The sequence below is a fragment of the Budorcas taxicolor genome, chromosome 20 (assembly GCF_023091745.1).
Source record: "Budorcas taxicolor isolate Tak-1 chromosome 20, Takin1.1, whole genome shotgun sequence".
Lineage (NCBI taxonomy): Eukaryota > Metazoa > Chordata > Mammalia > Artiodactyla > Bovidae > Budorcas > Budorcas taxicolor.
The window spans coordinates 35,630,839-35,647,381 of record NC_068929.1 but is presented as its reverse complement, the minus strand read 5'-3'; the positions used below and the strand labels follow the sequence as shown (position 1 = coordinate 35,647,381).

The 16,543-nt window shown below is 43.1% G+C and overlaps 1 protein-coding gene across 2 annotated transcripts in view; it reads left to right on the top strand.

The window, feature by feature from the left end:
• The first annotated feature begins 772 nt into the window (after positions 1-772).
• The window catches only part of GHR (growth hormone receptor), a 293,752-nt gene continuing 277,981 nt past the window's right edge, over positions 773-16,543 (top strand). Inside the window, exon 1 of one of the 2 annotated variants that reach the window (XM_052659050.1) lies at positions 773-846. The gene's annotated coding sequence lies outside the window, so the exon portion shown is untranslated. Of the gene's footprint in view, positions 847-1,575; positions 1,605-16,543 lie in introns of those variants that run through there. The other variant, XM_052659051.1, reaches the window with a different exon arrangement.

The following is a 16,543-nucleotide window of genomic DNA, read 5'->3' as shown; positions in this document are numbered from 1 at the left end:
GTCCTTGGTAAATTACTTCATCTCTCCTGCCTCTGTTTTCTAACCTCTAAAATCAGGTTCTTCCTACTTTTAACTATCTTTTCACCATGCCCCAGCAAGTAGGAGTTTGGAAACTGAGTGCAGGTGGAAAGAGGCAGTGTTGGGTTTGCTAATTACGCTTTTCAAGCGTTCTTGTCCGTTTTCTCCCCCTTTCCAGCAGAGAGCTAAAAGCGTTCCTCTGAATTCGTTGACTGCACTTAGGCTCTTTTAGGTCCTGCCTCCCTTTTGGGAACAGGGGTGGGCGGAGAGGAAGGAAGTGCCCTGCAACTACCAATATTTTCCTCTAGGAGGAGCCGCGCAGCCCAGATGAGAGTGACACGCACCAACTACAACTCCTCGCCGGGGAGCGCTTCATCCCAGCTCCGCGGAATGTTCGGCCGGGACGGCGCTCGGCGCCTCCGCAGCGGGTCTCGAACCGGCCGCCCTCAACTCCCGCTCCTCCTCGCTGCGGCCGCCCGGCTCCCGGGGGCGGCGGGCCGGGCCCGGCGTGACCCCTGGTGAACGGCGGCCGCCGGTTCCCACCCCTCCCCTCCCAGCCTCCCTTCCCGGCTCACCCCGCCCCCTCCCCCCTCCCCGAGCCTGACAGCTTGCGAGCCGCGGAGCAGGGCGCAGCCATGGGAAGAGGAGGCGGTCTGGGGAGCAGCGCCGGCGGCGGCGGCGGCAGCGGCGGCTGCTGCAGCGGCGGCGGCGGCGGCGGCGGCTGCTGAGCCGAGGCGGCGGCAGGGACCCGGGGGGCCGCAGGGCCCCGCGCCCTGGGCCCCAGCGCGGACGCGAACCGCGCGCTCTCTCCCGAGGCGAGGCTCGGAGGTACTGGAAGGGAGGTCCCGGATCGGGCTGTTACTTTTCCACTGTTGTGTCGGGGGGCCTGGGAGTGGAGCCTGGGACGCCAGTTGTTTATGAAAACTGGGGAATCTGTCTTACGTATTTACACTGATAATTTTTGTCCTGGTGACTTGGGGGTTGGCGGTGCGCCCCTCCTCCTCGCCAAGAAGTTGTTTTCAGCTGGTAGGTAGTTGTAACCCGATCCACGCTCTGGACGTGTGTATGTGTGTGTGTTTCTGTAAGTTAGTGGGGGGGCATCAGGGAGTTAGGGGTGACAGGCCAACCACCCCACGCTGGCGCCTCCACCCACCCGTGTTTGCGGTGCCTGGAGGGGCTTCCTTCGAATCCAGTTTTGTTCAAGTCTTAGAAGTTTTGCGAGCGTTTCTGTTTGACACCATCGGTCCGCCAGGCTGGGGCAGGAACTGCAGAGGCTCGGTTGCTGAGCGAGGAGAGGTCCCAGGCTGCGCGGGGAAAGGGCAAGAGAGAGGAGGTGGTCCGGTTGTGCGCCTCTACCCCTCGCGCTGCTCCGCAAAGCGCACCACCCTTGGTGCGTTTGTGCAGGCTGCAGCCGGGACATTGGCACCGACGGAGCTGGGGCTAGAGTCACGGCCAGCAGTCCGCATGAGCTGAGGTGGGTGGAGATCGTGGCGAGCCGAGCTCCTCCAGTCCTGGACACACTTGTGTTTATGAAATCGACCAGGCTCAAAGTTTTGACAGAACTGCTCGAGGCAAGAGAGCCGCGGGTGAGTGGGATAGTGTCGGATCTGGGGTGAAGAGTCTGGCGGTCTCAGTGGGAGGGTGCTGAGCAGGGTCACCGACTTGCGGGTGCACAGAGAAGTCTATTTTGGGGTGAGTGCTTTGTATATAACCCGGAGCAGGGGGGTACGCCTGTTGGGGCCGCGCTGCGGGTGTCGGTGGCCGGTTGCGGGGTCTGCGTGCTGAATGGGTGTTTACGTGCGCGCTGTGAGTGTGCGCCCATGTGTGCTCCTGGGGGTGGGGGGTGTGTCGGAGCCTGAGCCAGTAGGGTGTGCGGGGGCGTTGTGGGGAGGAGGCCGGAGAGGTTCGGCCCCTCTGTTTGTGCCGCCAGAAGACCTTGGATGGGACAGGGAAAGGTAACGGGAAGCCAGAGGGTTGGGAAGTCTCAGGAGTTGCTGAACGGGATTTAAGTACCACAGACTTTAAAATACTAATCCCTTTGCCATCCAAGGGCTGGTGGTAGAGGTTTCTGGAGCTCTCAGGAGACCTGCACAGGAGGACTGAGGGTCTAGGAGATGTGTGAATGTGTGGGTCCAGAAGCCCCGAGTCGCGGACGCAGTTTGGATCGGTGGATCTGAGATTCCCAGCGTGCAGTAGCCAGTCTCTGGGGAGTTTAGACTCCCTGGTGTGTGTGCCTGGAAAGGCACCCACCTTTCCTCACCGTGGCAGTTCTGTGCCCTGAGCAGTTGTTGTCATCTTGGAAGTCCTCTTCTCTGGGGATTCCAGGCTATATAGACTTTGCAGGTAACTAGTATTGAAACATTTCTAGAAATTAAAATGCTGGATAGAAACGAAATAAAATTTAGTGGACGAGAGTTGTTGGTTCTATCTTTTCTGTGATTGAGGATTGTTTCCTTCTGAGAAAAGCAGGGCTCAGTGTTGCCAGATTAGATTTCAAGAAGTCTGGGTCATTGATGGTTTCCCTTCAGATAGACTTTAGATGGAGCTGGAAGGATGTGTTTTAAGCCAGAGACCATTGGAAAACTTCATTTTTGGCTTATGTATGTCCCATCTCTCATCTTCTTCCTCCCTCTTGTAAACTTCTTGCTTCACATGAGTCTAAGGAAAGTTGGTGAGTCAACATTCAGTTTTTCTTTTGGAGTAAATATATCACAGGGAAATTATAGTTTAAATCTCCTGAATAGCATGGACAACTAGCACTTCATGGGCAGAGGTGTGAAATGAAAATCTATAAGTGCATTGACAAAGTGACGACACCAATGCATTTTTTGTTTCAAACTGAGCATAACTTTGCCTGGAAAATATTTGTTCTAGGCAGAGTTTGGGGCTATGCTTTTGATTGTTAGTTTTTAAACAGCAGACTCCACATCATAAACTTTTAAAATGGATTCTATTATTAGACGCCTTCTCTGTGCTATCTCTGGTGCCTGTGTTAACAGATGTTTATAGTGCTTGGTAACCTATGGAATTGTCATATTGAGTATCTTGTTAGCTCAAGACATCATGTTTATAGCATAATGTAATAAATGAACCCTCGTTGCAGTCTGCTTCTGCCAAGCACATGAAGCACCCCAACATGGAAACAAATCTTAAAGTTGGTCCAACTTGGCAAACCTTTTTGGCTATCTGCTAGTAAGCACTGTTAATATAAAGACAGATCTGAGTGATACACTGAGAATAAGGCACAGCATAATGGTTAGCTTACTAAAAAGGCATGGGCTGTATTTTTTAAATCTACTAACCTTAAGCTTCTGGACATTCCACTGGTAAACTGCACAATTCCAGAGTTTCGGTCTACTTTCAGAGAATACATTTTTAAAATGTATGTCAATAATGAAAATAATTTCTATTTTGTGTGTGTGTTCACATATGTCCATACAAATCACCTCTTTTTCTTTTTGAAAAAGAAAACCCTATAAATTGTGGCAGTGACTTAAATAATATGATTTTTCAAATCACCTAATCATTTTCTGAATCTGGAGTTGATAAGAATCGAAGTGTTCTGAGGCTAGAGTCATACCTTTGCTAGCTGGGTAAACAAGGCAGTACAGGATGTCTTTTTGGTAAAGTGATTTTTTTTTTAAACCTGGGACAGTATAAAGAATATACTCAATAACATGGTTGATTAGTACGATCACTGACTTTAGAGGTAACTCCCTACCAAGGGCAAGAACCACCACTTCAGAGCCATCCCTATTAGTGGACCAGCTGAGCTCTTCTTGGAAATAATCAGATGAAAATCTTGCTTCCTCACTAGCCAGTCTTTTCTAGGAGAGATTCATGACTAGAAAGTTCTTCCTGTACTGAATCAACATTTTCTTCTGCTTACTGGCCTAAACGGGAACCACATACAGTGAATCTAATCTCTCATCCCTTCAAGTGCTGTATAGAGAACAAATAGCCTGCTCCTTCTTCCTGAATTCTTTTTCGCCTGTTCTCGGAGTTGTTCCTCACCCACTGTGGAGTGCCACACGTTTCTGCCCTGACCAATATGCCCTTGAGTCCACATGCTCACCATCTTTCCTAATGTATATCATCCAAAACATAGATGTGAAATCCCGAGTCCTGGACATTCTACATCTATTCAGTTCAGTTCAGTCGCTCAGTTGTGTCTGACTCTTTGTGACCCCATGAATCACAGCACACCAGGCCTCCCTGTCCATCACCAACTCCCAGAGTTTACCCAAACTCATGTCCATCGAGTCATCCAGCCATCTAATCCTCTGTTGTCCCCTTTTCCTCCTGCCCCCAATCCCTCCCAGCATCAGGATTTTTTCCAATGAGTCAACTCTTCGCATGAGGTGGCCAAAGTATTGGAGTTTCAGCCTCAGCATCAGTCCTTCCAATTATATCAGCTTAATATTCATGAGCTCTTTTAGCCATTTCATTACACTGTTCACTAATTTCAAACCTGTAAAACGACTCATTTCTTTTCAGAGTATTAATCATCCACAGTCAAAACATTATGATATAATAGTTTCAAGACTTTTTCTCATGCCTGAACTCCCAATGAGTCTGTGGAAAAGGTAATACTGTGTAGGTGAATAGAATTCTACATGCAGTGAGTACAGCTCTCTCATTTCTTACTATCAAGGAATACCAGGCCCTGAATAGCAGATGTAGAATATTCTGAAAATGAGCAAATTGCAGCTGTGCATTACAGACAGGTAGAGATGAAGTTGTGAGATATTCTTTTCACAAGTGTGAGTTGGTAATCGCAGTCAGCATTTATTGAAGGCTTGTTCTGTCCAAGTCCTAGACACTATGCTATCTGGCCCTAAATGAAGTGAAAGTACATCAGACAGAGACACTTCCTCAGGCAACTGGGGTTGAAGATGTACAAATAGGACATGAACTGAGTCAACCACCTTGTCTTCCTCTGGAGATAAATGCTTGCTGATGCCGCAGGGAAGTCTGGAGCAGTTATATCTCAGTACTTAGGGAGCTCCCTGATACTCCTCACTTACCAAGTCCTCACCTTGGAGAGAGGAAGCAAAGCTGATCCATACAGGAGAGAGGGTGTGGTGTAAAGGCAACAGCTTTGGGACCCATCTGAGCCCAGTTTGAGTCTGAACTGTACTACCAACATGCAAATTAACTCCACTGAGAATGACTTTTCTCCTCTGTGAATATTTTGTGCCTACTGCCAGTGAATATTTTCTCCTCTGTGAGTATTTTTGTGCCAGGACAGAGGCGTTTCCACATGTAGCATTTACGACCTGGACTCGGTATTAGACACCTATCTGTTATGATTGATTTCTCTTTTGTGTATCTGGCTGAGGCTTCCCGACTAAATTATGAGTTTCCTCTGCCACCAGCTGAGAATATGCCACAGCTGAGACTCTCCTGTCTTCCTGCAGAAAGTGTTTATGCTTGATGATGATGACAGTGTTGTTTACATCAGCAAGTCTGGATGTGAAAGAAATGACCGTTTCTTCTTGACAAAGAGAGAAAACTAACCTGTGATAGAGACTGACTTCTGGGCCTATCAGAAGATCCGACTTGTGTGCAAACTTCAGTCAGGGCAAGGGGCCGTGTGAGTCTTGTGCATGCCGTCCCCCTCGTGTGTGTGTGTGTGTGTGTGTGTGTGTGTGTGTGTGTGTGTGTTTGCAGTAACAGTCCTCACCCATCCCCCTTGCTTTAAGGTCTCCATCCATATTACATTTTCTTCCTTGCTTTATTCTTTCCTCATTTAAAGGGAGGAAATAATCAATGATAAAATGCATTTTTTGAAGTTCAAAAATCTATTTCATTGTAATGACCTGTGTGGAAAAAGAAGCTGAAAAAGATATATATAATATATATATCTGAACCACTTTGCCGTACACTTGAAAGTAACACAATATTGTAAATCAGCTATACATCAATAAAAACAATTTTTAAAATCTATTTCACTACTCCCTACCTCCTATTCACCCTCCTCCCTCAAATGTAGCAGAGCTACTGATAAGTACTTGAATATAAAATTTCTAAACCAAAGTTCTGCTTTTATATTAGAAACCTGCCAGTTAGGATGACATAATGTGAAATAAAGTAGGTGTCAGGAAACCTAGGTCTCCTCACCTCTGCTTCTAATAGGCTTTGTAATTTTTGAAGACTACTTAACTTTCTTGAGCTTCATATTTCCCACAAGTTAATAACAAATAAACAACAAAAAGAGAGGAATTATCAAGATGATCTCAGGATTTTTTGCAGAGCTATATTTGCGTCCATTAAATTATTGAATTTCTCTCTCAGATCTTTTTGGGCTTTGCTTGAACATCTGTGAAGTGAAGTGAAGTGGCTCAGTCATTCCTGACTCTTTGCAACCCCATGGACAGTAGCCTGCACCAAGCTCCTCCATCCACGGGATTTTCTAGGCAAGAGTACTGGAGTGGGTTGCTGTTTCCTTCTCCAAGGAATCTTCCCAACCCAGGGATCGAACCCAGGTCTCCCGCATTGTAGACAGACGCTTTCCCATCTGAACCACCAGGGAAGTAGGAACACCTATTTCACTCATTTTCAGTCTCTTAGTCTACTTCTTACATATCTGTCTTCCTTGCTAGTCTGTGGGATTCTCAAGAGCACAAAATAAATGTGATTCATTTTTTTATTGTTTCACTCTGCTGAATGCTGTAGACACAGCCATGTGGAAAGAGTGTTAATTGACTTAATGTGGGCTGCCTTGCTATAATTTATATCATTTATTTAACAGTGTGCAACAATTTTGGATATAAGCATCAAGAAATACTGTTTAATGATTCTCTTCCCTTACCATTAATTTTTAAAAATAAATTATGTAAAACAGATAAAAATGTAATCACAACCATGCTTCCAGCTCCCAGTCTAATGCAGGAGGTCTTCCTGAAGTAGTTTCTTTTCTTTTGTTGTTGTTTTTCCTTTGAGCTAAATAAATTCCATAAAGAGTACCAGACTCTTAAAAGAAGGATGACAGAGAGGGTCATTGCTTAGTCTCAACTTCCTTGTTGGGTGTTTCTTACTACCTTTTAATATAGGCAGTTGAACCCTTAGGTCAGGTCCCCATTTCACTGAATAATGATTCATAGGAAGGCGATGATTTTGTCAAATTGTTGGGCTGTGTGTTTTTAATTAGCCTCTCACCTTCAAGTACTCCGTTCCCAAATCAGTAGATAATTTCTTCTACAGAGTCCTTAAAACTTCCAGGTGTGTTTACTGCTCTTATTAGGGCTTGCATCTTTTGTTATTGCCTAGACTTCAGTCAGTTTTCTTTAGAAGAATGTCATTATAATCCCAGTGAAATAGACTTCTTAGATTGTGAATTTGTTTAAACACAAACAAGTCTATCCCCAGCTGGCTGGGCTTCTAAGTGGAAAATGTATCCTAATGCTCACTTCATGGAGATTTGGCACCAGTGGTAGAAAGTACCCCATAAATCCCTCAGTCAGCATTAGAACCAAAAGGGCTTGCAAATTGAACAGGTGCTTTGATGTATTGGTCTATGGTGGACAGCCTGCTATGCTAGACATTTGCTGTAATAACTCCTTGATTGTATCCTCAGTTGTTTACAGAATAAAACATTTAAAGTAATATATAATTAAAAACCTTAAGAGAGGCATCTCTCTCTGTTCCTTTAGTATAGGGCTTCCCTGGTGGCTCAGATGGTAAAGAATCTGCCTGCAATGCTGGTGATCCAGGTTCAATCCCTGGGTTAGGAAGATCTCCTGGAGAAGGGAATAACAACCAACTCCAGTATTTCTATCTAGAGAATCCCATGGATAGAGGGGCCTGGCAGGCGATGGTCCAAGGGCTCACAAAGAGTCGAAAACAAATGAGTGACTAATGCTTGTTAGTATATTAGACATATGATAAAAGTCATTGATGCATAGAAAAACTCATTTTTTTTCTTGCTTAAAAATATTCTTTATCATAGTAAGCATCACATTATATCCACTTTTTTTTTTTAATCTTTGAGTGGTCATGTCAAAAATGTAGAGTGAGATCATTACAACAACAGAGTCTTACAAAGTTTTCTTCTCATGCTTGTTAAACTAGAAGGTGCTACTGTGATGCAGAATATACCTCATCTCAAGTTTGAGGATGGCTGATGAGTCCTCAGTTAAACTTCCAGTTATGACTGCTGTCAGTCAGATGTCAGCTTTGTCCTTGGTCAGGATGATGGCATATGATCCCACTTCACCCTATCAGTGGCTTCTTTGGACATCTTTCAAGCTATGTTATTGTTACCCAGGAGAAACCTCAATTTGATAAAGCAAAGTAAAGAAGAGCCTGGAAAAGCATAGATGAATGAGAAATTGTGAAAAGATTCCTGAAGACAAACCCTCTACAATGGTTTCTTCCCATAAGGGGGGAAGATACCAGGATCCTTGCCAAGATGATGATGACAGAAAAGACACCAGTTTTATACCGAAAAAGTCAGAAAGACTAAAAAAAGAGCAGCAGAACGAAGAGGAAGGATTTCTTTTCATCAGCAGTCAGGGCAGCACCATATTTCCAATAGGGACATATGCAAAACAATCTTTGTTTGTCACAGAATAAACATTCAATACTGATATGTTGCTAATGATATTGTTGTTTTTGTTCAGTCACTAAGTCATGTCTGGCTTTTTGCGATCCCATGGACTGCAGTATGCCAGGCTTCCCTGTCCTTTACTATCTCCCAGAGTTTGCTCAATCTCATGTCAGTTGGTCGGTGATGCCATCTAACCATCTCATCTTCTGTCATCCCCTTCTCCTCCTGCCTTCAATCTTTCCCAGCTATCAGGGTGAGTCAGCTCTTTGCATCAGGTGGCCAATGTATTAGAGCTTCAGCTTCAGCATCAGTCCTTCCAGTGAATATTCAGGGTTGATTTCCTTGCCATCCAAGGGACCCTTAAGAGTCTTCTCTAGCACCACAATTTGAAAGGGTCAATTCTTTGGCGCTCAGCCTTCTTTTTGGTCTAACTCTCATATCCATACATGCCTACTGGAATAACTATAGTTTTGACTATATGGACCTTTGTTGGCAAAGTGATGTCTCTGCTTTTGAATATGTTGTCTAGGTTTGTCATAGCTTTCCTTCTGAAGAGTGAATGTCTTTTAATTTCATGACTGCAGTCACTGTCCCTAGTGATTTTGGAGCCCAAGAAAAGAAAATCTATCACTCTTTTCACTTTCTCCCACCTATTTGCCATGAAGTGATGAGACTGGATGCTGTGATCTTAGTTTTTTGAATTTGAGTTTTAAGCCAGTTTTTTTGTTCTTCTCTTTCACCCTCCTCAAGAGGCTCTTTAGTTCATCTTGACTTTCTGCCATTAGAGTGGTATCATCTGCATATCTGAAGTTGTTGGTATTTCTCCCAGCAACTTTGAATCCAGCTTGTGATTAATCCAGCCCAGCATTTCATATGATGTACTCTGCATAGAAGTTAAATCAGAAAGGTGACAATATATAGTCTTGACGTATTCCTTTCCCAGTTTGAACCAGTTTGCTCCATGTCCATTTCTAACTGGTGCTTCTTGACCTGCATGCAGGTTTCTCAGGAAAGAGGTAAGGTATGCTGGTATTTCCATCTCTTTGAGAATTTTCCACAGTTTGTTGTGATCCACACAGTCAAAGGCTTTAGCGTAGTCAGTGATACAGAAGTAGATATTTTTTTAGAATCCTGTGCTATTTCTATGATCGAATGAATGTTGGCAATTTGAGCTCTGGTTCATCTGCCTTTTCTAAATCCAGCTTTTATATCTGGAAGTTCTCAGTTCACATAGTGCTAAAGCCTAGCTTGAAGGATTTTGAACATTACCTGGCTAGCGTGTGAAATGAGTGCAATTGTGCGGTAGTTTGAGCATTCTTTGGCATTGCTCTTCTTTGGGATTGGAATGAAAACTGACTTTTTCCAGTCCTGTGGCCACTGCTGAGTTTTCCAAATATGCTAAGATATTCAGTGCAGCACTTTGACGGCATCATCTTCCAGGATTTGAAATAGCTGAGCTGGAATTCCATCACCTCCTCTAACTTTGTTTGTACTAAGGCTCACTTAACTTCACACTCCAGGATGTCTGGCTCTAGGTGAGTGACCACACCATCATTATCCATGTCTTTAAAACCTTTTTTGAACATCTGTACAGACCTTCAAGACCTTCTAGAACTTACACCAAATAAAGAATACCCTTTTCATCCTAGGGGATTGGAATGAAAAAGTAGTCAAGAGACAAGTCAAGAGACACATGGAGTAACAGGCAAGTTTGGCCTTGGAGTACAAAATGAAGTAGAGCAAAGGCTAACAGAGTTTTGTCAAGAGAATGCACAGGTCATAGCAAACACGCTCTTCCAGCAACACAAGAGATGCCTCTACACATGGACGTCACCAGATGGTCAATACCAAAATCAGACTGATTATATTTTTTGTAGCTGAAGTTGGAGAAGCTCTATACAGTCAGCAAAAATAAGACCCAGAGCTGACTGTAGCTCAGATCATGAGCTCCTTATTTCAAAGTTCAGGCTCAAATTAAAGAAAGTAGGGGAAAACCACTAGGCCAGTCAGATATGACCTAAATCAAATCCCTTATGATTATACTGTGGAGGCAAAGAGTATATTTAGGAGATTAGATCTGGTAGACAGAGTGCCTGAAAAACTATGTGGAGCTTCATAACATTATACAATAGGCAGTGACCAAAACCATCCCAAGGGGGAAAAATGCAAGGCAAAGTGGTTGTCTTATGAGGCTTTACAAATAGCTGAAAAAAGAAGAGAAGTGAAAGGCAAGGGAGAAATGGAAAGATACACCCAACTGAATGCAGAGAATAGCAAGGAGAGATAAGAAGCCCTTCGTAAATGAACAATGCTAAGAAATAGAGGAAAACAGTAGATTGGGAAAGACTAGAGATCTCATCAAGAAAATTGGAGATATCAAGGGAATATTTCATGTAAAGATGGGCACAATAAAGGACAGGAACAGTAAGAACCTAACAGAAGCAGAAGAGATTAAGAAGAATTGGCAAGAATACACAGAAGAACTAACGATGTTAGTATATGTAGTAAAACACAGAAATTGAAGTTGTTGACAAGACCTACGTGGATAGTCGGGGGCAAAAGGATGTGGATAGGATTGGATGGTCACTAGACTCTAAGCTTATAATGCAAATTTAGTGTTAATTCGCCTTAGATTAATGATGGCACCCAAACGTGATGACCAGGTTTCCAAAGTGGATCTTGTTCAGGGCCTTGGAAACATTGAAGCAAGGTGGAAACATTTTGAATTTTTCCACAGGACACACTAGAACTGGGAATACTCATCCTGTCTGCCAGCTCTTGGTATACCCTCATCGCAGAGTATGAGATTTTAATTCTCTTTGCCTTTGTCCTGGACACTTTAGTGTTTTTATTTATTCTTTCAGTACATTTAAGGTATGCAAGAGTTAATTATGTCATCTGAAAAGTACTTTGAAAACTAATTAGGAAAAGATGCTGAATAAATATGATATTTTATTAGCTTGCAGGATGCAAATTGGCCAAGCTACTGGTATTTTGGGAATCACTGTGAAAAATCAAAGACAGAACACATATTTATTTATTTATTTTTGTACTAAAACATGTATTTTGATTTGTCTGCATTTTAATATATATTTGATGATAATACCACATAATATATAGTCATTTAAATTTTTTTTCATGATCAATCATGAATTTACCTTATACGTTAAAATTACTTGAAGATATATAACACAGGTTGATTGGGAAGAATCATCTTTATACAGACTTCATCTTTATACGTCATAAGTATCCAAGTTCTATTTATGTCATTTCAAATTTATTTATTTATTTATTTTTATTATTTTAATTGGAGGTTAATTACAATATTGTGGTGGTTTTTGCCATACGTTTGTGTGAATCAGCCATGGATGTACATGTGTTCCCTACCCTGACCCTCCCTCCCACCTCCCTCCCCATCCCATCTCTCAGGGTCATCCCAGTGCACCCTGTCTCATGCATCAAACCTGAACATATGATAACATACATGTTTCAACGCTATTCTCTCAAATCATCCCATCCTATCCCTCTCCCACAGAGTCCAACAGTCTGTTCTTTACATCTGTGTCTCTTTTGCTGTCTCACATACAGGATCATCATTACCATCTTTCTAAATTCTATATATATGCATTAATATACTGTATTGGTATTTTTCTTTCTGACTTACTTCGCTCTGTATAATAGGCTTCAGTTTCATCCACCTCATTAGAACTGAGTCAAATGCATTCTTTTTAATGGCTGAGTAACATTCCATTGTGTATATGTACCACAGCTTTCTTGTCATTCATCTGCCAATGGACATCTAGGTTGCTTCCATGTCCTGGCTATTGTAAACAGTGCTGCGATGAACATTGGGGTACACGTGTCTCTTTCAATTCTGGTTTCCTCGGTGTGTATGCCCAGCAGTGGGATTGCTGGGTCATAAGGCAGTTCTATTTCCAGCTTTTTAAGGAATCTCCACACTGTTCTCTATAGTGGCTGTACTAGTTTGCATTCCCACCAACAGTGTAAGAGCATTCCTTTTTCTCCACACTCTCTCGAACACTCATTGTTTGTAGACTTTTTGATAGCAGCCATTCTGACCGGCGTGAGTTGGTACCTCATTGTGGTTTTGATTTGCATTTCTCTAATAATGAGTGATATTGAGCATCTTTTCATGTGTTTGTTAGCCATCTGTATGTCTTCTTTGGAGAAATGTCTGTTTAGTTCTTTGGCCCATTTTTTGATTGGGTCACTTATTTTCCTGGAATTGAGCTGCAGTAGCTGCTTGTATATTTTTGAGATTAATTCTTTGTCAGTTGCTTCATTTGCTATTATTTTCTCCCATTCTGAAGGCTGTCTTTTCACCTTGCTTATAGTTTCCTTCATTGAGAACACATATTTATTGAGCCATTACCATGTTCCCAGAAATGTTCAGGACACTGGAGAATACAAAAGTGGTATAAGACATGACCTTTGATTTGCTGCTGCTGCTGCTAAGTCACTTTAGTCGTGTCCAACTCTGTGTGACCCCATAGACGGCAGCCCACCAGGCTCTTCTGTCCATGGGATTCTCTAGGCAAGAATACTGATGTGAGGACCTGGCAATTAAGTTAGCAAGGCAACACTAATAATGTACATGGGGTGTCTATGTATTGGCAAGTACACACTTTAATGAGAAGTTATATTATAGAATGTAAATGTGACATTTATTTAGAGTGAAGGGAGATCTGTTTGAGCTAAAGCATTTGAGGTGAGGCATTATGGACAAAGTGGCTCCAGAGCCAGGATTTAAAATACAGTGAATTGTTTGGATACGTAGACATTGTGTGTGCGAAGGGTGGGAACTGAGCTCTAGGAGGTATGTCTGGAGCTCCCGGGGTCATTTGTAACAGGGAACAGGAGGGGTATAGCAGGCTGTGGATTGGTTTCCCACTGGAAGCCCTTCTCATCACTAATTATGGATTTACAGATGTGCCATATAGGCCCCTACCTTGGGATGGCTGCTGGGACATGGCCATCCTGAACCTAGTCCTTGCTAGACAGTGGTGATGCTTGCAGCTGTCTGTAGGCTTCTCTTGCGTGAACATTATGTAAATTCAATTTTAAAACTTCTTTCTTTAGCAGTATTCCAAGAAGTCTATTAAAGATGCCCACATTGTGGTTTCCCTTTAAGAATATGATCTTGAATGGACCCTACGATGGTAGAGTTGGCCTGGGATTTCCTCCTCAAGCCCCACTTCCCTGCCACATCCTTGTTCTGACAGTGTTGGGCCTACAGAGCCATGGAGTTTCCTAGAATCTGAGATCCTTCACCAGTGATTCTCAACGATTCTGTTAAGCAGGGCATAGGGGCATTTGGAAATAGGGTTGTTCAAAGAACTGGAAGGATTTATGGACTTCTAGTGCCTAGAGTCAGGATGCTCAATCTCTGTAATGCCTGAGGCAACCCTACACAAAGGAGAATGCTAGTAGACCCTTACTGAAAGCTGAATCTAACATCCTCCCTTTATTTATAGATGAGGAAATGGGAGTGACCAGACTTCCCCAGCATTAAACTCCCCAGGGACAGTGCCAGATTTATAGCGCCGTTCTTCTAGCTTTCTTTCAAGGGTTCTTTCTGCTACATCACAGTCCCGCTCATAAACCTTGACTTTCACTCTGTTGTTTATAGCATGTGGTTTATCTTCGTCATTCATGAGTGGGTGGGTTGTGGATTAAGACAAGTGACACTTGACCAGCAGTTCTTTTTCCTGGGAACACACAGAGATTTGCCTCTGAGTCAGGGCTGGTGGATGTCTTCTGGCGTGGCAGCAGCTGCAGAAGCCTAAAGGTAGGTGGGCATTTTGGAAAGGGCATGCAGTAGGCTTTGGAGTCACACAAATCTGGCTTGTCTGAAGAGATTTGAATCCAGCTCAGTCAGTTACTCCCCTAGAGAAGGGAATGGCAACCCATTCCAGTATTCTTGCCTGGAGAATTCCATGGACAGAGGAGCCTGGTGGGCTATGGTTCATGGGGTCGCAAATGAGGTTGCAAAGAGTCGGACATGACTAAGCGACTAACGTTTTCACTTTTTCTCTGCCATTTACTACCTTTACAACTCTGAGCAAGTTAATGAATCATTCTGAGCTTTGTCTGCAAAAGGGGGATAGTGATTCTTACTTGGAAAAGTTGATGTAGTTTAAATGAATCCAAACAATGCCTGGCTCATATGCATGACCAGAAGCACCATCTTGCTCTAAGAGCAAGCCTTAAAACCTTTCCTCCTAAAAGGTTATTTGATACCAATTGCTGCTTTTTCCCCCCTTCTGCTTTCTCTGATCAACCCAAGTTATGGCTTTAATGAGTCCTTGAAGTGTTTTTTTTGTTTGTTTGAATTGTTGAAATTTCCTCCTTCAGAAGAGGCCAGAGATTAGTTTCTTGTGACTTCTCTGTTAATGTGCCTAGACTGTTACCATACAACAGAAATGAAAGATATATCCAGATGATTATCAGTGGTTTGTGAAATTCAACTTTTAAAATCAGTAACATAAGCCATTTCTGGATATGTATGTTTGTCAGAGAGATTGCTGTCTGTCAGTGTAGGCAAAGGGCTGCTTGGTGAGTTAAGGGACGATTGAAAGTTGGCCAGTTAGGGTGGTGGGGCTTGTAGTAAAAGGCTTTTCTGAGGACAGAACAGCCTGCATTGATGCACCATGACTCGTGAGAACCTAGGGGGATGAGCACAAAAGCCAACGAGTGTTTCAGCCCTTGACTTTGAAAAAACTTGCAGATTTTGACATCTAAGTCCACATCTTCTATTACTGGAACACTTTAAAGTTGCTTCTCTTTGTTAAAGGTTAATTTTCTTAAAAGGTAAAACCATGATAGAAAACAAACAGATGTAAAATAATACAGGTATTGATTAATGAAGGAACTTGACACAGAGTACATCACGAGAAACGCTGGGCTGGAAGAAGCACAAGCTAGAATCAAGATTGCCGGGAGAAATATCAATAACCTCAGATATGCAGATGACACCACCCTTATGGCAGAAAGTGAAGAGGAACTAAAAAGCCTCTTGATGAAAGTGAAAGTGGAGAGTGAAAAAGTTGGCTTAAAGCTCAACATTCAGAAAACTAAGATCATGGCATCTGGTCCCATCACTTCATGGGAAATGGATGGGGAAACAGTGGAAACAGTATCAGACTTTATGTTTTTGGGCTCCAAAATCACTGCAGATGGTCATTGTAGCCATGAAATTAAACTACACTTACTCCTTGGAAGAAAAGTTATGACCAACCTAGATAGTATATTCAAAAGCAGAGACATTACTTTGCCAATGAAGGTCAATCTAGTCAAGGCTCTGGTTTTTCCTGTCTTCATGTATGGATGTGAGAGTTGGACTGTGAAGAAAGCTGAGTGCCAAAGAATTGATGCTTTTGAACTGTGGTGTTGGAGAAGACTCTTGAGAGTCCCTTGGACTGCAAGGAGATCAGCCCTGGGATTTCTTTGGAAGGAATGATGCTGAAGCTGAAAGTCCAGTACTTTGGCCACCTCATGCAAAGAGTTGACTCATTGGAAAAGACTCTGATGCTGGGAGGGATTGGGGGCAGGAGGAGAAGGGGACGACAGAGGAAGAGATGGCTGGATGGCATCACTGACTCGATGGACATGAGTCTGAGTGAACTCCGGGAGTTGGTGATGGACAGGGAGGCCTGGCGTGCTGCGATTCATGGGGTCGCAAAGAGTCGGACACGACTGAGCGACTGAACTGAACTGAAAAGATGTCATAGTCATTTCAAAGAAGAACCACACAAATGTAGATACAGTAGAGGAATGTTGAAATGAATATGTAAACTCTGACCTATCCATAGGGAAATAATCAGTTACATCCCATGGATACAACTGATTTGCATTTATTTGGACAAAAACTATTTTTGTGGCTCATTTCTACCAGTTAACTTCTGATTCTGAAAAGCTATAAAATAGCATAGTCAAAGACAAAGGCTCAGACTC